Source organism: Pseudonaja textilis, chromosome 4 (assembly GCF_049901715.1).
Source record: "Pseudonaja textilis isolate UNSWEBS1 chromosome 4, rPseTex1.2, whole genome shotgun sequence".
In the NCBI taxonomy this organism is placed as follows: domain Eukaryota; kingdom Metazoa; phylum Chordata; class Lepidosauria; order Squamata; family Elapidae; genus Pseudonaja; species Pseudonaja textilis.
The window spans coordinates 79,869,007-79,893,993 of record NC_141993.1 but is presented as its reverse complement, the minus strand read 5'-3'; the positions used below and the strand labels follow the sequence as shown (position 1 = coordinate 79,893,993).

Below are 24,987 nucleotides of genomic sequence, written 5' to 3'. Positions count from 1 at the left end.
GACCCTTCTACTGTACCTCCCAGGAATATTTAGTATACTACCTATGAATCAGGAAGTAATGGTCACCTTCCATTCACCACTTCTCTTTTAAAGCTATCAATATTCAATAGTAAAACATACTTTCTTCTTTTGGGCTGTATATTCCATTGTTGATGTTGTTATCTGTATTCAGCTTCAGTGGATGATCTACAGTTCTAATATTATAGGGGAGGGAAGAAAACTCTGTCCATGTTATCTTGGTCATGTATGACTTTAGACAACTACCTTGTAGGGCAGTACAAAGCTTTCAAGGGACAATTTGGTTCCATCAATTTGGTTAATTACCATCAAACCATTCCATTGAAGCAGATCTGCCAAGCAGCATGAAGGCAAAATTATAAGTACCCCCCATGGAAATGTTAGGCTGAATCTTTAGGTTAGCCCAAAAAGCTACATTTGTGAAAGCCAAGTCACTTCTGTAGATGCAGTGCACCTTGTAGATGCAAAATAATGCTGCTTTGCACAGGTTCACTGTCCCATAAGTGAAACAACATCCAGAAACTGACTCAATGCACCTTGAACTATTCTGATATTTTTAAAGGACGTTTTATTGAAATTCTATCAATCTTGTTGCTTCAGAGCAATTCACCAGAGATGTTTTCTATTAGCTTAACAAGGTTTTGGCATGAATACTGGCCTGACTTTTACCTGAGTCTTTCAACCATGACAATATAATTAAATGTTTTGAATGATGTTTCAAGTGTGAGACACTAAGAAAGGATGAGGAGACTTCTAAGGGAAAAAAAATCAAATTCATATGGTTTATCATAATATCCAGTTCATCAAGCTCATTGCCAATAGTGAGTTGTAACTTGTTCTAATTTCATTTGGTAATGTTTCACGATTAATCATGATGGATGTCATCAGATGGGATGGTAAATTAGGGAACAAGTTCAGCTCCTCGTTTGTCATATCCAGAATGGGCAAGTTGACCCATTTTGGGAGACCGTGGTAGGGGTGGGGCAGAGGTGGTATTCAGCAGGTTCTGACCAGTTCTGGAGAACCACTAGCAGAAATTTTGAGTAGTTTGGAGAACCGGCAAATACCACTTTTGAATGGCTCCACCCCACCTTTTCTCTGCCTCCCGAGTCCCAGCTGATCGGCTAGGTCTTCTTTTATTGCCCTGCACAGGAGAACAGAGCTGGAAAGCAGGTTAGTGGGGTGGGGAGGGAATGGGGATTTTGCAGTAACCTTCCCCCTGGATTGGGAAGGAAATGGAGATTTTGCAGTATCTTTCATCTGGAGTGGGGTGGGATGGAGATTTTACAGTATCCTTCCCCTGCCACGTCCACCAAGCCACGCCCATCAAGCCATACCCACAGAACTGAAAGTACAAAAATTTGAATCCCACCACTGGGTGGAGGTGGCAGGGTTAGTGGCAGCAGCAGTAGCAATAGCACCTTGTAATTTTAAATTGTATGTCCTTCAAATCTCAGAAGTCCTTAGCTAGCAAGGCTGGTCTTCTGATACATTTTTAGACCACAATCCCTGCAAACTCTGACCATCCTGCCTGGAATCTGATATCTCCTGAACTCTAATATATGTGAAGGATACCACGGTCCATACTTCAGCCTTTCATCCTTAAATGGTTTGTTAAGTAGCTTTTGCATTCAAGAGAAAAAAAAAAATCTTGCAGACATATTGGCTCATAGAGAGCATATCAGGCTTTCCTGGACCATGAAAAATAAAGTCCCAAGAATTCATGTTGGCAAGACACATCCAGTGCAATCATAGGAATAAGCTTTCCTTCTTTGCTTTCACACCTCCTCTGCTTTTCTTTACATCATCTAACTAAAGAAACTTTTGAGGGGCAAAAGAAACAGGAGTTGAGAAATGATGAGCGGGTTTTTTTAAGGCTCTCTTTCTCAGGAGAAATGCAATATTTCTACTCCTTCAGAAACAATTCATATTTTTCCTCCAACCAATATGGAGGAAGTCTATCTATTTTTCATATAACTATTTCTAATAAATTAATTGTTTTGAAAATTATATCACGTCAGAATATTCATGAAGTGGCAGAGACATGGTAACAAGGTCAGCCAATGAATAGCATGGCAAAAGATCAGCCAATGGGAGCTGAATTAGAAACTGAAACTTACTGAAGGAGCCTGGGCATGGACCTGCAAGCTCTGAGTGCTGTGCTGAGAACTGAAACTAGTCTGCTCTGAGCTCTGAAGCTGCAAACTTGTCTGGCTTGTCTGTAACTAATACTACATTGGAAGAATCTACTATTGGTATTGTACATTTTTCTCATATATTATTACGTATATAAAGAAGTTACTGAATCCTGTTGAATCAGTCATCTGTGTGTGCTTTCTAGATTTGATTTCTGCAATCAAATCAAACCAATATGGAGGAAATCCATCTATTTTTCACATAACTATTTTTAATGAATTAACTGTTTTGAAAATTATATTAGGCCATACCTACAAGGTCAGGAAAGTCACCATACTGCAACATAGGAGATCTTTAGCAATATCACAATTGTGTATTATTTTAATATTTTTTTCCACAATGCATAGAGGGGGAAAAAAAATCACCTGTCTTTTATGATGAAGAAGGAAACTTTTTCACCACATGGAAAATATAGTGATATTTTTCCTCAGCTAACATGACATTCACTGTCTCAGATCCACACCCAATAATTCTGCGATGTAGTAGAAACAGTGATTCACAACACTTGATGTTAATGACTGTGCTGACATCTCAAATTGCAGCTGTTTCCCAGCAGTAGCCAAAGGCAAGGAAATGTTTTTGAAAAAAAGAATAGATTATTAACACAAAGCTACAAGAAATCATTCACAATAAGATGTTAATAATAATAAAAACTGATACAAACCAAAACAAGTGAAAATTACCACATTGATTTAGGCATTGCAAAGTGACTTGTTTATTTCTCAACTATTATTGGATAGACATAACAGTCTATCAAACAAGTTTTCCACAATGTTATATTAAACATTTGATTCAGTTTATTGAAGATAATAGATGCTTTATGTACCTAAGCAGTTGAAGCTGAGAACTCTAGACTAATTGCAAAATGGCACTGTACGAGTCAATGAGATGGTTTTGTGGGAATCGAATTTCTATAACAATGTTAAATAGAAAGCCTTCCTATATTCCAGGTAGTGAAATAGGTGGCATATAATTTTAATTAATAAATATATTTCTGTATGAGTTGGCAAAGATTAGCAGGAATCATACACTTCAAAACCATAGGATATGTGTAGTTGATATCTACATAGGATATCAAGTGCAGTAATATTTTAGTTTTATTTCATACATGCATACAGATATATACTGTATGAATGTGTGTGTGTGTACTTTTACACACACACACACACACACACTATACACATCTATTTTATATATAAAAATAAAGGTAGGATGTCATGAGACAATGATCTCTCTCCATTCCACTGATGGTAACAGTTCCATTGGAAGGATAATTTATTGAATACTTCTATAACAGGGTGTCAAACCCACGGCATCACATGATATGTTGGGACTTTTTCCCCCTTTGCTAAACTGGGTGAAGGCATGGCCAGTGCATAACGCATTTGGCCCACGGGCCATGAGTTTCACAGCCCTGTTCTATGCAAAACCTATTCTCAGATAATCATTCTGTGAAGAAACTATATTTCAGTGTGTTGAAAAGAGAAACTCCTCTGAGAGAAGAAAATTTCATTCATTCATTCATTCATTCATTTTATATAGCCATCCATCTCACAATCATGACTCTTGGTACTGCAAACAATTACAAGAACAACAAAAAAGATATTAGATAGATAAAGCACAAGCACAGAAAACAATTGCAACCAATTCAAACCATAAAATCAATCATATGGAATATCCTTAAGTTTATGTCTTCAGTGACAGCCCTTCAGTGACAGTATAAATCCAGTTCGTGTGGTAGCTTCCAACCAATAGTTTGTTGGATTATTTTTATAATCATTTATGACATATAAATGATTATAACTAGAAGGATAAATAGATGCTACAAGCAACAAAATATCACAATTAATTGAGTTTGGATGCAACAATTTTTTTCTTTATAATTTTTATAATATTGTGGCCCTAATTTATCTCATTTATATTAATGAATGGTGGATTGCACAATTATTAGAATGATTGAAAAAATATAATATATTCCATAAATGTGACTCTAATTGTCACAGTTTAATGTTGATCATCCTGGTTTAAATTATTACTTTGTACCTCTGAAGCAAAATAAAAAAGTAAAATATTATTCTCCCATAGTATAATCTGTATTAATTTTTCCTTTTCATCTAATTAATACATAAGGTATTGACAATGTTATATTTCATTTCTCCATAGCTATCTATACATGGGAATCTTTGTCCATCTAATATTTGTCTGAAATTAATTATATTCTAAAGGACATTAACTATTAGGCATATGATTAGTTTAACAATGCAAAATGCACAATTCGCTAGTCAGAGGATAGATATAATCTGAGTATCTTACTCCCTAGCATGCATGGGAGCATATGGCAGGGATAATTAAGTTTCAGTATTATTTCCAATTAATTATAGTCATAATCACATTATCTCCTGTACTGGACTTAAAGGCTTATGAATATGTCTCAGAGTTCTTTGAGGTTAATGAACAGTGCAAAAGAATTTTATCATCTGAAGGTTGATTATATCAGCACAATGTGTATGTCTATTTAGATCCATGCAAATATATTCCTGTTTACCTGAACATATCTGCACTTAAATGCTTAAAATCAACATATATTCCTGATACAATTCATCCCATGTATTGTTATATAGGGCAAACTATAATTCAGTAGTAAATGCTGCCAAATAAAATCAATCTGAGCCACGTAAAAAAAACCCAATAGAACAATATGGCTCCAGTCAGGATTTCTGCATGTCATAAAACTTATTGGCTGAAGCAACAGAAAGAAAGGAAGCTTTGAAACAGAGGTGGTATTCAGCAGTTTCTGAGCAGTTCTGGAGAACCAGTAGCAGAAATTTTGAGTAGTTCGGAGAACCGGCAAATCTGACCTCTGACCGGCCTTGCCCCCCATCTGTTCTCTGCCTCCCAAGTCCCAGCTGATCAGCTGGGTCTTCTTTGGTTGCCCTGCACAGGAGAACAGAGCTGGAAAGCAAATTAGTGGGGTGGGGAGGGAATGGAGATTTTACAGTATCCTTCCCCTGCCATGTCCACCAAGCCATGCCCACCAAGCCACACCATGCCCACAGAACCAGTAGTAAAAAAAATTGAAACCTACCACTGCTTTGAAAGCACATTAAAATATAAATTTCTCTGTTCAGAAATCCAAAGGAATGAATATGGACAGCATATGGTTAAACAAGTGGAGGAACAAATGAAAACAATGTCACTGAAGGTACTGTAACTTCCAAACGCAAATTGCAGATCTCTCAAACAATCATGTTGTCATAGAAACAAAGAAAACTGACAGCAAAAAAAGAACTAGCAGTCCATTGAGTCCATTGGAGGTTTCTTATTTTACTTTTTAATTTATTTAGTTATTATATTTTTGACTATGGTTTAGCACACAGTCAACCAGATGTTCAGGCCGGATTTGGCACCATTATCCACCTACTGGGTCATTTCTAAGGACCTAGGATAGGCAGATATGGATGTTTTATGGTATTACAGATATCATTGCAGGATGTAAGTTTTTTCAGGTAAAGCTGCCTTTTGTAATTGACTGGTGGTGAATTTGTCAGTGCCAATGGTATTCAAGTGTTCTGGGGTTGCATGCAAGGTGCCTATTACTATTGGAATGATATCTAAGGAGCTTCTCAGTCATCCAGATTATGGTTGTCCCAAAGCAGGGGTGGGATGCTACCAGTTCTGTCCGGTCCTATAGAACTGGTAGCTCTGAAGAGCAGAAGACACCAAATTGGCTCAGTGCGATAACCTTTTGGTCATCTGTTTGGTCCACCCACACACCTGGGCTCTTGACTGTCCTTTATTTCCTGCTTTTTCAACCTCAGCTGCTTTGCTCAGCACACCTGAGGCTGAAAAAGCAGAAAAGAAGAGGATTTTCAAGTGCTGTGCACCCACACACGCTTGTCAGCTGTCCAGGCAGCACAGCTGATATTTTTTGAAATTGTTTTACATGTGCACTCTGACTGAACCAGTTGTAACACCGGTTGAATCCCACCCCTGTCCCAAAGGTGCTTTTTCAAGAGGCAACTGGACTCTTTGGCTTTTCATCCAAGAAGCTTCTTCAGCTCTGAAGAAGCTTCTTGGATGAGAAGTGATACAACATCAACAAAAAACCAGAAAGGTCAGTTGTCTCTTCAAAAAGTACATTTGGGATGATTGGAATAATCTTTGCTTTCTTTTGCTACAGTCATTCTATTTCTATTTGCAAGTCTTTGTATTTTGTTATCTTCTGCAGTTCTTTCTTCATCAGTATCAAAGAACCATCATACCTCACAATCCCACCCTCACCTTTCTCACACATGTAAGGAAAGGTGCAACAGATTTGAGATTCTATACAACCGGTGAATCCATCAAATTTTCAAATTGCATTTGAATTTCTCCAAAGCAACTTATTGATCCCTACTTTGATGTCCTGGATCAATCTGATTATTCAATTCATTATTTTTATTTGAAGGGTAAATTTGCCTGAATCTCCTTTGAATCAAATCTTTACTTCAACATCTCACCCCGTTCTACTGAATACCAAATCAAATTACTCGTTCTTCAAACTTTGCATTATTTGCTTTGATTGATTCATGTTTTCCAGGAAGAGGCCTTGGTTGTTTCGCTGCACATCCTTTCTTCTCCTCAGTTTGTAGAGGACAGGAGGGCAATGATTCAGAATAACAGCTGCTGCTAGCTGATCAGATCCCTATCACTTTCTAATATGCATTATATACATCACACACGTGATGAAAAATGCTGGTTAATTTGAATATATTCAAGTAGAGAAAAGTATATGCGAGAAAGATATTACATAGAATCAAAAAGCTGCAAAGGACCTCAGAGGTTACTAGAATAAGTTCTATAGTTTTCCTTGTTCCTTATTTTTTTACGCCACCAGTTCTATCCTTCCAAACAAAACATCAATTTTGTTGCTGTACCGTTTTCCATTCTTATTCTCTCTTCTTCTGATATGTCCCTTCAAGATGATTTGTGTGAGTTACCTACGCATAAACCTCTAGCCTGATTTATTATTAAATGTAGTTAAGTACAGTAAACAAAATTCATGATTCTACCCTTTCCCTTTCTTTTTTAACAATTGCCTTCACTTGAATTCCTTGAATGAACATTCAGTACTGTGCAGTTTATTGAACATGACAAAACTTTTAAAAGGACAGTCTATGATTGCAAGGAAAATCAGATGCCAGCTCCCTCTTTGAAGGACTGCCAGAGGACAGTCTTTTAATTGAAGGGACGTCCAGTCCAATTTTGTTTTCTAAAAACAAAGAACCATAAAATGGAGAAACAGGAAACTCAGAGTTGACGATTTATAGTTAGCATTTACACTAAAAATTGAGCATGGAGAAATATTTTCTGCTCAGTGGTGCCTATCATGGTTGAGATTACTGTATTCCCAGGGCATGGGCACAATATTTTAATGCTTGAAATGGAGATGAAATGGAAAACTGGCCTCCATGCTTATCCAAAACTTTCAGAGGTCTGAGTTCTGCCTTTCTGTTCTACTCTTAAAATTTACTTAAAATTCATGAACAGGAAAAATAACTTTTCTTGCTTGCATTGCCACCACTTGGGTCTTTTGGCCATTAATTAAAAAAAAACATAATCACATCTATTTTCAGTGGCATGTCTACGGAGATTTTCAGTCATGGTTGTTCCAAAGCTGCTTTTTCAAGAGCCAATTGGACGTTCTGATTTTTCTTTGAAGACGTTTCACTTTTCATCCAAGAAGCTTCTTCAGCTCTGAGGAAGCTTCTTGGATAAGAAGTAAAACAACTTCAAACAAAAAACAGAAAGTCCACTTGCCTCTTGAAAAAGCATCTTTGGAACATTTTAAGTGTTACTTTCTACAGACTTTTTGCCTGCAAAGATGTGAAGTGCTTCCAGAAAACTCAAAAGTTGAAATGGTTGAAACATTCAATCATGTCTACATAACTGTGGAATATAGATATTTCAGTTTAGTGAATAGCAATAGCACATAGGTTTATACATTGTCTCATAGTGCTTTACAGCACTCTCTGGCGGTTTGCAATGTCAGCATATTGCTCCCAACAAGCATTTCACTGACCTCACAAGGATGGAAGGCTGAGTCCACCTTGAGATCATTAGGACTGAACTTCAGGCTATGGGCAGAGTCAACCTGCAATACTGCATTCTGCCCACTGCGTCACCAGTGATGTGTTCTCCACTGGCAACTGTACAGGAAAATATGAGCAGATCAGCAAAATGCAAACATATATACATGCACATATAACCCAAAGTTGATCCACAATTGATCCAAAGTCTCTTCTACTAGCCAGTTTAGTGCAATGATTAAGGTGCTGGCCTAGAAACTACGAAACTGTCAATTCTAACCCTCACGTAGACATGAAAGCCACTTGGCTGATTTTGGGAGACTGTAAGGTCTTAGTCTTATCTTAAGCATGAAAGCCAACTGGGTGATTTTGGGCCAATCACCAAGAGATGGTTACCTTAGACATGAAAGCCATATAGGTCAGTGGTCCCTGACCTTTTGGGCACCAGGGACCAGTTCTGTGGAGAAAGGGTTTTCTGCTGACCGGAAGTGGTTTCATGTGCTGCCTGCATCCTGGGATAGGACTTTGTCTGCATAAACCAATTTTTGGCATGCTACAACCCAGTTCTGTTCCATGGACCAGAGGTTAGGGACCCTGATCTAGGTGGGTCCAGTCACTCACTATCAGTCCAACCCACCCCACAGCGTTGCGCTTGTGGGGAAAATAGGATGAAAGAATATAATTATTTATATTTGTTGACTTGAGTTACTTATCAAGTAATAAAGACAGAAAAAAAATAGTCTAATAATAATTTAATAATAATCCTGCTGAAATGTACCTTCAAAGGTATTTTGGTTTATAACCATGTTGGTGTTGAGTTATTATGGAGCTGGGCAGCTTTACAAATTTTGATGAATAAATCAGCCTTCTTCAAGTATAACCAGGAGCTTGGGAAACTCATATAAAAACGTACACTGCTGTGTTCTTTTAATTCCTTTTCCAGCTGGCTGAATGAATAATCAACCACACAGTCAAAGAATTCAACTTCAATGTTTTCTTATATTTCTTATGTGATTACTCCAGGCCTCATAATCAAAATGTTCCCTTCTTTGGTGCCAGTTGTATTCCTGAATGAATGGGGGAAATGCTTCAATTTTAGATTTCTCTGCCAACTCCTGGGCACTTGGCAGAACATTTCCAAATTCCTCTGCTGACTGGTATAAATGTAGATATGACTGGCTTTCTTCAGATCTTCCATTGAACCTTCAATAGTTGCCCTGATAGGGCTATTATAGTTCATTTTTTTATTATCTTGACGGTTTTTATGATGAGTTGGGCAAGGGGAGAAAATTAGAGTATAAATAAACATCAATCCTCAAAATTAGAAGTATGTGACATCTATGAAATGTCTCTCATTTAACAGACACAGGATTGCCCTACTGCAATGATGAGGCCAAAAGTAGCCAACTGTCTGCTAACTCAATAGTATTTCTATTTGCTGAAATTGTGACACCTACAATACTGAAGGCAGAATTCTTAAGCACAAAAGTGAGTCTACAGCTCATCCTTGGCATGAGGCTGGCCCCAGGTTGAATTCCTTGAACTTGTTGAAAGAAGGAGATAAGACGTGTTGGGAGAGAATCAAGACCACTGCCTGGAGAGCTGCTGTCAACTGTCAATCAAACAAGCAACACCAGGCTGAATGGGCAAATAAATGTACACATTTTGTGCATTACCTACCTTACATCCGTTTTGCTGGATTATTTTATTCACCGAACTACATCCTTAGCCTAAGACCATGATGGCGAACCTATGGCATGTGTGCCACAAGTTACATGCAAAGCCATTTGTGCCAGCACGCGAGCCGCAGGCAAACTTACCTCACTGCACATGTGCATGCCTCACAGCTGATTTTCAGCTGGTTTGAGGCTTTTTTCGGCCTCCTACTCCCTGTAATACTGGAAGTGATGAAACAGACCTATTTGGGCTGCAGAGGCTTTTTTCAAGCCTCTGGAAGGCTGAAAAAGGCCTAAAACCAGCCAAAAATCAGCTGTGAGGTACAGTGCAGCTAAGGGGTGTGTGGGGGTTGTGCCCGCGTGTGCAGAGGGCATGGGGGGTGAGCATTGCCTTCTGGATGCTGGCACATGAGTGCCAGTGCGCACACAATTTTTGGCCCCAAGCTGGCCTAAGACTATAGACCAGTTGATGGTAAAGTGGTTTCCCCCCAAAAAATGTATATGGATCCCTGGTTCTTTACAATTAATGCCAATTGGCATAAACCTTATTCCAAACCACATAACCATGTAAATCTATATTGCCTCACTAAATTTATATTCTGTCACTGATTGGGATGTTTTTGAAAGCACATGTGCATATTCAGAGCCTGCCACTTTTCTCTTCTATAAATGGTGATTTTAATGACTTATCATGGCTGTGGTTATGTCAGTCAGAAGTTATATGTCAGCTGTATTTTATGTTAGTTATGACTATTTGATTGTCAGATGAACAATATTTTTGTGGTGTAGTATAATACCAGCCTGAGGCGATATACAAGTCTTGGGAAATAGATAAATAAATTTATATATATTTGTGAGACTGTACTTGTAACAATTGTGCTATATATATATATATGGCACAATTGTTACAAGTACAGTCTCACAAATATTATGAGATAAAATTAGTCAGCTTTATTTAAGAGTAATGTGTTCCAAATAACCAACCCTTGCAGTTAATATTTCAGTATGTCATGGTGATTTAGGGAGATTGGGTTAATTGCTCATTTAACAGTAGCAAAGTATGTTACTGAGTTACTTGTTTCTTCCTCACCAGAGCTTGTAAGGGAGGCATTTAAAAAAAAAATCCCATTCAAAATTTAACAATACATTTCAAAGTTGGTAGTACTTCTCTTGGAGAAAGCACCAAGACCAAATAGTTAACTGTTAACCAAATAGTTAACAACTAAAAGCTAGACAATTTATTTAAACTGTTGCTCTTTTTTTTTATCCAACTGTTGTCCTAGGAGATGAAGAGAATTTACACTGACATTTGTCCACTTGTTATTCCCCAAAAGCCAACACTGTGAGGTAGGCTGAAGTGAAAGAAAAGAGAATGATTGACTCCCAAGGCACTCAGTAGGTTTCCATGACTTGTAGTTTGCCTTGAACCTGGTTTGTTTCCAATACCTTAACTAGCATGTCACATTGTCTCATTCAGAAATAACATTAACTAAAGGAGCAGAGATAGACTATTTATCTTTTTAATGGTTTGGTGAGATTGAGTTCTTGTCACTTTTTAAGTATATCTTGGGGTGAACACAGTGGCTTTTTTTTCCCTTTCCTTTTCTTTCTTTGGCTTTTCACCATAAATGGGAAGGAAACAGCACTGCTATTTTCAGTGACAACTAATACAAAACAGGAGCTTCGGAAGTATAATGAATGCCTAGCAATCCACTTAGACAAGTGATGTTGGAGCAAGGTTTTGTGGTTCTTTTTAACAAAAACAATAGTTGTCAGTATATTCCTGTTCTGCAATCATTCATTAGGTGTCATTCCAGATGTTTGTTGTGGCTTCTACTAGCTGAGGTTACGACTACCTATTCCGTCACAGCATGTATGTATTTATAGATATGCATGTATTTATGGATTTGTGTGCATTTATGCTTTGGCACCTGGTGATGAATAAACAAGTCCAAGCAGTTTTCTAAGCAACATTGACAAAATCACCCAGCTTTTTTAGGCACTTTTCTCTCATACATCAATAAAAGATCTTCTTTTTTTATCTTCAATTAACTATTTCCAGATAAACAATTATCTTCAATAAACAATATTTAATGAGATGAGCTGAATAAACATGAAAACATCTGCTCAATTCTAATATTAACTTCTGGAATATGTTTCCGCATGTATATTTAATCATATTTTGAAGTTCACCTTAGCTTGAATGCAGCAAAAGCTGATTCTGGGCCAACAGCCCAAGGCCTTACTTAGAAAACAAGTAGGAAGGACCTCAACATAGAGAACAACCAACTCTGAAGAATGTGAAATAGACAGAGCCTCTTTACAACACAATGAGGTTCATCAAGTTATGAATCTAAAACCATTAAAGTCACTTACTTACATCCTGTAATTTCATTTTTTTTTAAATGTACTAAATGCTTGTGTCAGGGATCCAAGTAACACACCCAACAGAATGAAAACTCCAAGGCAGACATATTCCTCAAAGTATAGATTTATTAGGCATGTCATATTGGCACATCTGGGAAAACCCAACTTTAAACCCCTCTTGGGTTTCCCCCTAGTTAAAAATAAAGTTTTCTTTCCCCTACCCATACAGTCCATCCCATGATCCAATCAGGTCACAGTCCAAGGGTCGCTTGGTCTCAGATGCCACCTCCTTGCACCTGGTGGAAAAGTCCTTGGTTCTCAGAGGAAAGAATTTTATTTTGGATACAATCTCCCAGCTACCTCTACCTCCCTCCTCCTGTTCCCATGGCTCGACTCATCTCCATTGTGGCAGCCCTGAAGGTGCCAGCGGAAAATGGTTCCACGGCTGATAACTTTTTTCTGTTAGACCTGTACCTAGTACCTGTCAGTGTTCCAATGAAACTCCCCATTTCATTCAACACTCAGAAACAAAGTTCATCCAAGTAAGAATTTATTAGAGTCATACTGGCACATCTGGGAAAACCTGAATCTGAGAGTTCCGGGTTCTCCCTTCCCAATTGAAAATCCAAAACCCATCCTGTAAATCCACCAGTCCATCACAGTCAATCAACCATTGTCCCAACTGGAGACCTTCCTTCAGCCACTCCTATGCAGGTGCAGGGTAACTTGTCCTTGACTTTATGAGAAGAATGTTGTTATGTCTAAACTTCAACCACTCCATGAAATCCCCCCTCACAAATTCCCAAGCACTAAGATGTGGCAGCTTGGGAGCTTTTGAGTAAATATGGCTTCCAAAGAAAGCTGATAGTACCATTTATCTTCAGAGTTATTGAGGGTTGGGTGACATACAGATTTATTAAATTCTTATTCTTATTAATACACCCAGCCAACACTTCATAAGCATTTATTGAAACAACAGAAAAAAGAACACCGGGGCCTTCTGTCAACCTTACAAGGTAAACCTCACAGGAAACATTAACAGAATATTGCTAAGTATGAAAGTATTTCTCTTGTCTGACCCTTTTATAGTCTAAGAAATGAGGCAAATCTCTCCTGGGTTTCTTGCCCAAGCCACATTCTGGCTGTGGGCTAAGCTCCCTTTTATTTGTCTATTCCCTGCACCTTGTTGCCTTCTCCCAATGATATTCCCACATTCTATTATGCTTTTCTTATGAGCCTTGCAGGTTAGCTCTTAAGAGTGCTTTAGACTTGACCTCAACTGACCATAGCTGTCATGTTTTATGCTATGTTGTGATTTATGATCTATTACCTTATCACTTTTTTGTTTATATGTACACTTATAAAGCTTATTCATTGGGGACAAATTTCTTGTGTGTCCAATCATACTTGGCCAATAAAAAAATTATTGGCCAATAAAGGCCAATATTCTATTCCATTCCATTCCTGTCCAGTCCAGTCCTGCATACTTATGCTGCAAAGAGTTGATGGGTAAACAGAAGATGCAGAAGGCTGCACACAGGACAATGCAAGTACCCCCCAAATCCCAGCTACCATGGTGCAGAGGTATGCTCCCCTTGTGCTGATTGGTTCCGACTTCCTGTTGGAAGATGGGGGAGGGGCAAGGCACATCCAAGCAAAGAAAGTTAAAATTTGCTATTGTATTAACAGAATGCCCTTGCAACTGTTCTTGAATGACAGATGTGTGGTGTACCAGAAGTCTACCACTCCAGCCTTCGCCTGTCACAGAATGCTGTACAAGATAAGATGTTTGGCCTAGTCAAGGAAGGTTATTTTAATGCAACCCAAGCAAAAGCGAAAAATTTCCCATCTTGTCAGGAAGGAAGAAAAAAAAGTCGGAAGTGTTTTATCTTGTGTGAATTTTCTCCTTCACTCTTCTAGCAATAATTAGAAGAAAAGCATAAGGCACAAACACTCTTTTTGACAGAAGTCTTCAGACCAATTAATGCTAGTTCTTATTCTGGGAGAAACTAATTCCAGAGAATCCTGGAACAAACTTACAATACATAATCACCCAGTTTACAATGCCTGAACTTCACACTGAGAGCTCAAAGTCAGTTCAAATCTCTGCTATCTTATTTCTAAAAAATATGCTGCACTGAAGACATCAGAAAATTGTCATGAATGCTACAACCAATGTCTTTAAAAAATGAAGCTTTTAAACTAATTATAATTGAAGACTTGCTGTTCTAACACCTGGGTTTTTATTTAAGCTTATTTCAAGGATATATGCTTTTACTGCATAAAGATCGCTTCATAACACATATCAATGTTTTCTTCATTGGTAGCAATTAGTCTATGAGATTAAAATATAAACAAATGAACACACACACACACACACACACACACACACACACACACACACACTGGAGTATAAATATCAACAAAGGTAAGGTCCACAGACATTAAAGAATTATGACAGTTCCTAACAGCACTAATGGTTAATAGCTTGAGCAATGGTAGGATGATGCATACATTAAGACCAGTTATCTGTCACAAATCTTGCCTCTGAAATGTGAATTCTGTGTATTTTGAAGCTGCTGTCCTAAAATATAACAGCATCTTGTTGAAAACAAGCTCTTTCCACCAGAGCAGAAAGGAAACTACCCAAACAGCAGAGAAACAACTGCTTAAACACTGCACCAAACTTTCAGGCGCATAGAATCGAGACTATCTGTTAGATCGCAGCATAGAAGAAGCCTATGCACAAGATTCTGGTAAATTAAAGTCCAAAACTAAATTGGCCTCAGGGTTCATAGAATTCAGGAGGAGTTGAACTTGGATTGCTTATAGAAAAGTAACAACTCTAAATTGATGATGTGCTTAATTCTGCCCTCCTCCCAGCTCTGCCTGCTCAGGTCCTATACAAGCAGATTATCTATTCTCATAAACAATATTGTCAAAATATACAAGATATCCTCAGCAGTTAATGATAATGCCATGACATTTTTACCAGTTCCTTACAATCTAAAAAGATTGCCAAACTCATTACTCATTACCCACAGTTTTTTTTTAACCATAGGTGATGATGCCTCTTTTTTATAAGTTCCTAGCACAGACGAGAAAATGTTTATTAATTTTGTGCAATCCATTTTCTGCTATACCAAGCCATTTCCCTAGATCTACTTCAGTAGAGATTTTCAAAATGTGCCTCATTTCTTTTTTCATAAAAAAAATAGCTTCTAAGTTGGGGGTGAGATGAAGTCCTCTGAAAAGCAAACGATCTTGGTAAAATAGTAATGACATCCGCAAGAATAATAGACAGCCCTTCTTCACTGGAAGGTCATCTTTGTAATATAACTTCCTCAAAAATGTTGCCTTTGAAAAAAAATGTGTCCTACACATTAATGTTTAATAGACACACTGCAACAACTGATGCTTCTACCAATTATACTGTTCATCCTAAATGGTAGATACATGGATTCTTGGTTATATTTAACTTCTCAATATTGTTGACCAATTTTGAATTATTTCAAAATGAGGGATATCTTTTTTCAAAGAAAACACTGTTAAGAGTTCAACTGTATTTCAAGATTACTACACCCCTGCAACTTATTTGTAGTTACTACACAATACTAGTAATCTATGTAGATTACTACACAGAGGCATCTTATTTGTAATTTTGTAACCCCTCACATCTTGAACATCAATTGTTTCAACTCCTATCCTCAAAACAACGCTATATAGCACTGCACACCAGAACAACTAAGGTACAACAGTTTTTCCCCGAATGCCATCACTCTGCTAAACAAATAAGTCCCTCAACACTGTCAAACTATTTACTAAGTTTGCATTACTATTACTATTAATCCTCCCTTATTTTCACCCATCTCCTCTCACTTATGACTGTATGACTGTAACCTTCTTGCTTGTATCCTAACGATTTTTATTGACTGTTTCCTAGTATGATTTGATTGCTTATTGTACCCTATGACTATTATTTAGTGTTGTACCATATGATTCTTGACTCTTGACAAATGTATCTTTTCTTTTATGTACACTGAGAGCATATGCACCAAGGCAAATTTCTTGTGTGTCCAATCACACTTGGCCAATAAAGAATTCTATTCTATTCTATTCTATTCTATTCTATTCTATTCTATTCTATTCTATTCTATTCTATTCTATTCTATTCTATTCCATTCCATTCTACTCTACTCTATTCCATTCTATGGTATCATGTTTGGAAAATTGCCTACGTATTGAGCTGAGTTTATCAGTCAGGTGGTCTGATTACAGAAACTACCAAGGGATGTTTTCCACAGGAGTTACATAAACCTGGTTTTCATTTGTATAAAAACTGATAATTCATATCACAAAGGGAAAAAAAGATGGAAAATTTAGTATATTAGAAATTTCAGTACTGGAATAAACTTCTCCAGGAAAGGTGGAATTATATCATGAGGGAAGATGCAACAAGGAGGAGTAAAGACAACACACTGTAGCCCAAACTGGCACAAAGCAATTTATTTATTTTGAAGAAAACAATCTTTAGCAACAAATAAAAGCTCATAAATTATATAAGAATTGCACTTTGCCAGCAGGCTGAGCAAGCCTACGAAAATCTGAGCAAACCGTAAATGCGTGCAGTCAAGACAATAGCAGTTTTCATTAAACCAACTGTTTTGTTGAAATCTCGTGACCTTTTTTATTTTTAAAAGGGGAACTTTCTTATCAACTTCTCACTAAAAAATAGACATGTAAATGATAACAAAGTTGTTTGTATTTTGGGGAAAAGAATAACTGATAGGAAGAACTTAAGCATAAAGACTTTGAGCATTTGTATGCTCAAAGGCAAAATATTGATCAAGGTTTGTGTGTTTATTTGAGATAAGATGTATAGTCATTGGCTTGTTTAACCATGAAGAATCACAATACACTAAACCATAATTTGCAACCACTACGGCCATAATTGCACCACAGGCAAAGTTAAGTCCCCTTAATGTTGCAATATTAAGTACCCTTAATGTTGCAACCAGTTTGTACACATAAGTGTATAATCTAGAACAGGGGTGTCAAACTCAAGGCTATGCCCACACCCAGTTTAGCAAAGGGGGAAAAAGTCATGATACATCACATGACGCCATGACAACACGAGTTTAACACCCCTGATCTAGAGTCTTGAAAATGGAGTCTAGAGTCCTCATATCTTCTCCCTTGCAAGCCCCGACATATTGCTATTCATTTCTACTGCAGCTGCCAAACCACATCACTTCCTTCTTTCTTTCCCGATTTCTAACTTCCTTCTCCCTGACTTCAGTTTGGGCCTGTGGGAGAATCTACCAGCATGCTCTGGGTTTCTCAAAGATCAGCCAAGCAGCCAACCAAATAAAACCAAAGTTTTTATGGAAATGGAACAATTTACTTAATAGGTAGATTGGAGGAGGGCAAAACAATTTATTCTAAAGGTGGATTTGAGGAGCAAATCAATCGATTTTAAAGAAGGACTATTGGGAGCAATTTGTTTTAAAGATGGGTTGTAAAGATGTGGGCAGTAATGTGAGCATTTGTGTGTTTTGACTACCTCTTTCACTTTGACCCTATTAAATTTCTTTTTAAACCCACCACATTTCTTGAACCTGCTTTTTTTAACCTAGAAACAGCTGCACACCCTGATTTGAAACTTAAGAAATCATACTACAACTCAAACAGTACAAAGAATCACTACATAAAACTGGCTCTCTTTCCCTACACTTTTACAATTGGAAGTATATGAAAACAATATCTGTCAAAGAACCTCAGCAAATGAACAACTCAAGATTCTTCAACTATAAACAAAGGGATGGAAGTAAGAAAGTTCTGGCACCATCCACATTCAAGTCACAGCTAAATTCCCTTTTCTACCCTACCCTAACCACTCACCATCCTAAATCATGTAAAGCCATCAGCATGGATTGCCTATTTTTGGTTTGCAATGCACCCCTATGACAAACTTGCAAGGATTTTTATATGATTCCTGCAATATAATCATCTGGCAACTCATGTTTGGAGAAGGTCTGGCAGTACTCCACATTACCAAATATCTGCTTTCACCACTCCAGCAGCCAAAATTTCAAGGGAGAGAAAGAGGGAGAGAAAGAATTACTGTTAAATCAGTGTTAAATCTGTAGACTAGATCTGTCCTCATTGTTAATTTATTATCTCTGCTGGAAGCAAGCACTAGTAAGTTTAGTGTTTGATAAAAGGGCATGGACTTCTTGAGTTGGCAGTCCTTTCCTGTGAAAATAGCCTTTCTCAAATAAGGTAGAGTTGCAATAGCAGCCCTAACTACCAGGATTATTAAGAGCATAAGCTATAATATGAAGTGCCTATAGACTGAAATGACCCTTCAGAAAAAGAAGAGATGAATTATAAAAGGAATAAAAAAGCAACCACTTTAAGGCAGTGAACAACCGTTGAGGTCCTCTTCCATGCAAGCAAAGAAAATCAATGACATTGAAGTAGCCTCTTGATCTTTAAATAAACTAGTTTTGTTTATTTTTAATAAACAAAAGTTTATTTACTAGTTTTGCAGGTTGTAATTTTGCTGCATTCACATTAGAATGCTACAGGAAAAATATGGTTTTCCTTCACAAATCAATGTTTTAGCCCTGCTTAGTTTTAGGAACTCTTATCTGGATGCAACAGCTAGAAGAATTTAAAAGCAGATGACAGGATGGCAGCCTTTACGTGTCGGCTGGTTCATAGATGGTATTTGGTATCTGAGTATGTGGAAGTTGAAGCTTTAATCTTTTATACATGCTGCCCAAGGGGGGAACACACAATTGTAACTTCAAATTTCACAAGTCCTACAAGTTCTCTGTACTACTCCACCACAAACTTTTACAGGAACTGCTGCAGTTGGATCAACATTTAATGTGTTAGAGGCAATATTTGCTAAGCCATGCCAATATCATATGCTTCCACAAAAGCCAGTAATGGAACCTGTTGCTTAGCAACTAAAATTATGATGGATTCCATAAAAGTTACTTACAACTCAATTTTAGAACTTATAATGCCCCCCCCCACCCCCCCAATACACAAACAGTGAGATATCTCATTTTGCTTGCTGGTTCACAATTATGTCTGTTTGTAGCATCCAATGGTCACGTGACTGACTTTTTCCCTCTGCTTTCCGGCTTTTACTTTCAGTTTTGCTCATTGGGTGAAATGGGTTCATTTAAAGACAATGCCATTCACTTAACAACCACTACAAAATGATGGTCCCAGCACACAATGTCTCGACTTACGAGCGCAATGGCTTTCAACTGTCATTCTAGGATCAATTATAGTCATAAGTTGAGAAATGTGTGCTTTAAAACCAACTCAAAGCAGTTACTTTTCTTGAAATAGAACATGGGAGGACATCACAGTAAGGGTGTAGAAGGAAGTCCACTAGAAGGATATAATAGCCTGCAGTCTGGGCTGAATACTTGCAAGCTGTTGGCCAAGTAGCTAGAGTCTGGATAGAATTCTTCTTTATTTATTTATTTTTATTTATTTATTTATTTTGTCAAGAGATTATAAGTTAACAGGTATAAGTATAAACATAGTTATGAATGCATGAAATGGATACACATAAGAAAAATAAAAAGAAACAATAGGGCAAGGACTGTATGCACATTGGTGCCCTTATGCACATTCCCTTAAATTCATTTGATTTGGGCCGGGAAATAGAAGTAGTTTAAACAGTAAAATAATCCTGAGTCTGAGATACTGTTCCAGAACTCATCTGTTGTAACATGCAGTTTATTAACATCTACTCAGAGATGCCCAATCTTGACGCTGGTATCTTTTAGTATTAAAGCTCCACATAAGGCACCTCAGAAGTAAAAGTTACTCTGCTATGTAGACTGGATAATCTCAAGAAGCTTTTACTATGACTGCAATCTACCCATACCATTGCTCGTATTGATAGTGAACCAGGCTGGATTTAATTAAAGGTTCAACTAAAGTAAAAAATAATTTATTTTATTCATTCATTTATTTATTTATTTATTTATTTATTTATTATTCATTCATTCATTCATTCATTCATTCATTCATTCATTTATTCATTTATTTATTTATTTGATTTGTCAATCACTTACAAGATAATAGGCATAAGTATATACATAGTTATGAATACATGAAATGGGTACATATAAGAAAAATAAAAGAATCAATAGGACAGGGATGGTAAGCACTTTGGTGCACTTATGCCCGCCCCCTACAGACCTCTTAGGAAAGGGGTGAGATCAATAGTAGAAAGTCTAAGGTTAAAGATTTTGGGGTTTGGGGAAGAAACCACAGAATCAGGAAGAGTATTCCAGACATAATAAGTGTATTCTTCAAATTTACCAAGCCAGGTGCAAAAGGAAAAGAAACAGTACTGGTAATTAAAATGAGAATACATTTTCATTAGGACTCTGATCACAAAGATGAATATGGAATAAAATCTGCTACATTTGTCTTTGATATGTCCTTGTGTGAGCAAGGAATGAAAAAAAAGGAAAAGGAAAAGAATAGGAAAACACTGATATTTAAAACTTTGGTCCCTTAAGCATATGCAGAAGGAATTGCTGGGGGAATTAAAGGTCATTTTCAGATTTTTTTATACATTTTGCCCAAGGTGGGGGGGGGGGGTTTGCTACTGGTTCTGTCCACCTCTATAGAACCGGTAGCTCTGAAGAGCAGCAGACATAGAACCGGTTCTATGTCTGATGATGTTTTTGCCCGCCCACCCACCTGGGCTCTTACCTGATCTTTATTTCCTGATTTTTCAACTTCAACTGCCGAAGGAGGCACAGCCGCAGCTAAAAAAACAAGAAAAGGGGACTGTTTCACAGGCTGCTTCTCGGCACACAGCATGCTAATGACGATTAACAGGCGTGCGGCTCACAGCGGGCAGGGAAGCTCATAAATCCAGAACTGGTAGTTAACGCTGTCGTATCCCACCTCTGGGGGGGCATATAACAGTAACCAAAGATTTCACAAGTCCTGCAAATTCACTATTATATGACTTCTTTTTCCACAAATTTTGCAAGAGCTATTGTAGTTGGATCAACATTTAATATGTTAGAGACAATATTTGCTAAATCAAGCCAAAGTCATACACTTCCACAAAAACCAATAATGTTTTGGAATGTTTAGGTTCACCTCTAACCTGGCCAGACTAATAGGAATTAAAAGAGCAGAAAAATCCTTTAAAAAAGACCAATAAGGGGGTAGGTTTTTTTGGTTATTTAATTGACTTTACTACATTGGTTTCAATATTGCCAAGCTCTTGTGCTTCTTAGAGGAGACTGTAGATTAAAGATTACAATAAAATAGTCACAGGTAAAAATGTAAGGTGTATGATGGCACCAACTTTAAGGCATTTAAACCTATGTTTAACAACAGTCATTTCCTGACCTGCAGTTAGTTGGACAACCAAGACCACAGTTCAGTGCATAGTTATATCGGAGATCTTTAAATGAAGGAAGAGGTTACAAATATTTCTACATTAAAAAATACAGCAGATCCAAAATAAAATTGGAGTTTAAAAAATCAGACATGAAGCCAAATGGTTGCTTAGTAGAATAATAGAAAGATTGAGTTGAAAAAAGTCAAAAAGAGGTAGTGTAGACTTTTTATAATACTTACAACAATATTTGTTTAGCACAAAAGGCAAGTAGAAACAGATACAGATTTTAGAGTTACAGGCAGTTCTTGACTTACATTCACAATTGGAACTGGAATTTCCACCACTAAGTGATGCTAGTAAGTGAGTTGTACCCAATTTTACAATCTTTTTGCTGATCATGTCTCACTTAATGATTACATCAGAGATCTTTAAATGAAGGAAGAAATCGATGTTCTAGTTCTACTGTCATTAATAAGCAAATCACCATGAAAGTTAAGCGAATCACACAGTAATTAAGTGGATTTAGCTTCCCTCTTATCAGAAGCCCTCAAGAAAATTGAAAATTGTGATCATATGACACTGAAACCATCTTCAATATATGTCAATCACTTGAATCATGATCACATAACCACAAGGATGTTGCATGGTTATAAGTCAGAGGTGGTATTCAGCCAGTTCTGACAGGTTCTGGAGAACCAGTAGTGGAAATTTTGAGTAGTTCAGATAACCGGTATATACCATCTCCGGCTGACCCTGCCCCCATCTATTTGCTGCCTCCCAAGTCCCAGCTCATCAGAGTCCCAGCTGGGTCTTCTTTTGTTGCCCTGCACAGGAGAATGGAGCTGGAAAGCAGGTTAGTGGGGTGGGGAGGGAATGGAGATTTTGCAGGATACCCTTCCCCTGGAGTAGGGCGGAGATAGGGATTTTACAGTATCCTTCCCCTGCCACACCCACCAAGCCATGCCACGCCCACCAAGCCATGCCCACTGAACTGGTAGTAAAAAAAAAAATTGAATACCACCACTGTTATAAGTGCATAATAAATCACTTCTTTCTGAACTGCAACTTTGAAGAGTCATTAAACAAAGAGTCATAATTCAAGAACTACCTATACAATTCTCTTTCTAAAACTTAGACTTAGCTTAACTCACCATCCTCATGATATCTGATCAGCCCACAATGATTTCCACTCACTAACAACCATGATAATTTTTCTTTTACCTTCTCCTTAACGGTGTTTTCACCATTAGGGTATAGGTTAAAATATATTGCCATCTCTTCATCACTCAGCTTCCTTCTCAAATTTCCCAGATTCCTTGTCCAATCAGGACTGTATCTTTTAAATTTAAATCCAGTCCTCCGATATCATAACAGCTATCAACTTTTGTTGCAGATATATTGTATGCTTGAGCAAAATCTTTTTACATCCTACTAATGATGTATTTATCTCTCATGAGTATACCAAAATTTTATTCTCCTTTTTATTCTTTAATAACATCTATATCTATAATCTACATCCTCTATGTCTATATATTATCTATCTATATATTATCTATCTTTATATCCATATGTCCACCTTAATAAAAATTCTAATCCTGTAAGCAACATGCAAAGAGCTAAAATTGACTTTTGGGATATCATTGAATTATTTATATAAATACTATAGATGGAAAATCACTGAAAATCTACTTCAGAACTGATAGTAATTAATCAGTGTTAGATGCTGGTAAAAGTAATTGGGTCGAATCTGAAATCAAGAGATAACTGAATATGCTACCATTGTTTGCAATTTTAGGCAATCCATGCTATTTGCAGTGTCAAATAGCATAGATTGCCTAAAATTGCAAACAATGACACTGCTTGAAATAAGATCTATAATATTAATTCTATACTTGTCTATGATTTGCAAACAATTTTCAAACTGGAATTGTTTCTTTGAGGCACAGTATATATATAAGTCTATAAGAGGAAAAAGAGGTGAAATTATGCTTCTATTAATACTTTCCAAGTGGTTTCTTTTTCAATCTTAATGTGAGAAATATAATGGAGCAATAGACAATGCATAGCCCAAACTCCTTCTTGATGTCAAAGGAATCATATAGTAACTTTCTTATTATGCCCATAATTGAAACTGAAGTCAAAATGTATGCCTTGTAATAAAGCTGAAAATCAGATGTTAAAAGTCATCACTCTCATCACAATCAATGTAATCTATAGCTATAATTTAAATTGTAAAAAATGTTATTTTCCATTAAAATCTTAATATCCTATCAATCTACTTGGAGTAACTTAAAAATATTAGCATAGATATATCTCTGTATAAGTATTAGCTCTAAAGTAATTTTGATTTTGCTCCCAAACTCAATGGGATTTTAAATTATATCCTGATCAATTTATTTAATTTTATTTTTTATTATACTATAGGGTTTGTAATCCATTCCAGAGAAACCAACCTTGAGCAATTTTTATCATCACACATGAAGGAAGTCTGGTTGCTATAATTAATTCCAGGTATTTAAAAGTATTCAGACAACAAAATTATCTGAGACTTATTCTAATAAACTGGATAACCTGAACTCATTCTTGTAGGATGATTGGGAGGTATTTGACAGTTAGAATCATATCACCTGCAGACATATTTAAAATATATTTCTTGTCCAATTTTATGTCACAAATCTCATTATTGTATCAAAGTACTATTACCAATGCTTCTATAGTTAGCTTGAATAATAGAGGTGATGCTAGATTTGTTAATATTCTTAAATCATAACAAATGAGAATATTTGTAGCTCAGGTGAACATGAGGGGTCCTTGGTGCTCTCTGAACTTGCTTGTTTTCTTTCTATAGTCTATTGTTGTTGTTAGTTGCGAAGTCGTGTCTTATGGTGAAGGTGGCATCCTCCTATCTGATCCATATTTTTGGTTGTATTTGTAGAAGTGCTATGGCTTCTAGATGTAGCATGACAACTTCTGCTGTAAGTCTTGAAAGTAGTGATTTCATAAGTTTCCCTATGGGATCACCACTTTCATAATAGAAACTTTTACTCACACCTTTTATCCAAGTTTTACTGTAGTTATTCATAAATGTCTTTCAAAATTGTATTTCAAAAACCAGTACAAATTTAGATTTCTTTAGCACTTGTTTTAAAAATAGTAATTCCAGAGAATCAAATGCTTTAACTATTCCTAGGGAACATATTTGAAATAGTGAACATGGTTAGTTTGCTGATTTGTATAATAAATAGTTTTCTAATGGAGT

General features: G+C 36.8%; 1 protein-coding gene across 20 annotated transcripts in view; it reads right to left on the bottom strand.

The window, feature by feature from the left end:
* NAALADL2 (N-acetylated alpha-linked acidic dipeptidase like 2) overlaps positions 1-24,987 on the bottom strand; it is a 608,345-nt gene that overhangs the window by 536,063 nt on the left and 47,295 nt on the right. For 5 of the 20 annotated variants that reach the window (XM_087933485.1, XM_087933487.1, XM_087933493.1 and 2 more), the window contains exon 2: positions 21,083-21,138. The exons of the other annotated variants lie outside the window; for them this stretch is intronic. The gene's annotated coding sequence lies outside the window, so the exon portion shown is untranslated. The remainder of the gene's footprint in view (positions 1-21,082; positions 21,139-24,987) is intronic. 20 annotated transcript variants of the gene reach the window in all.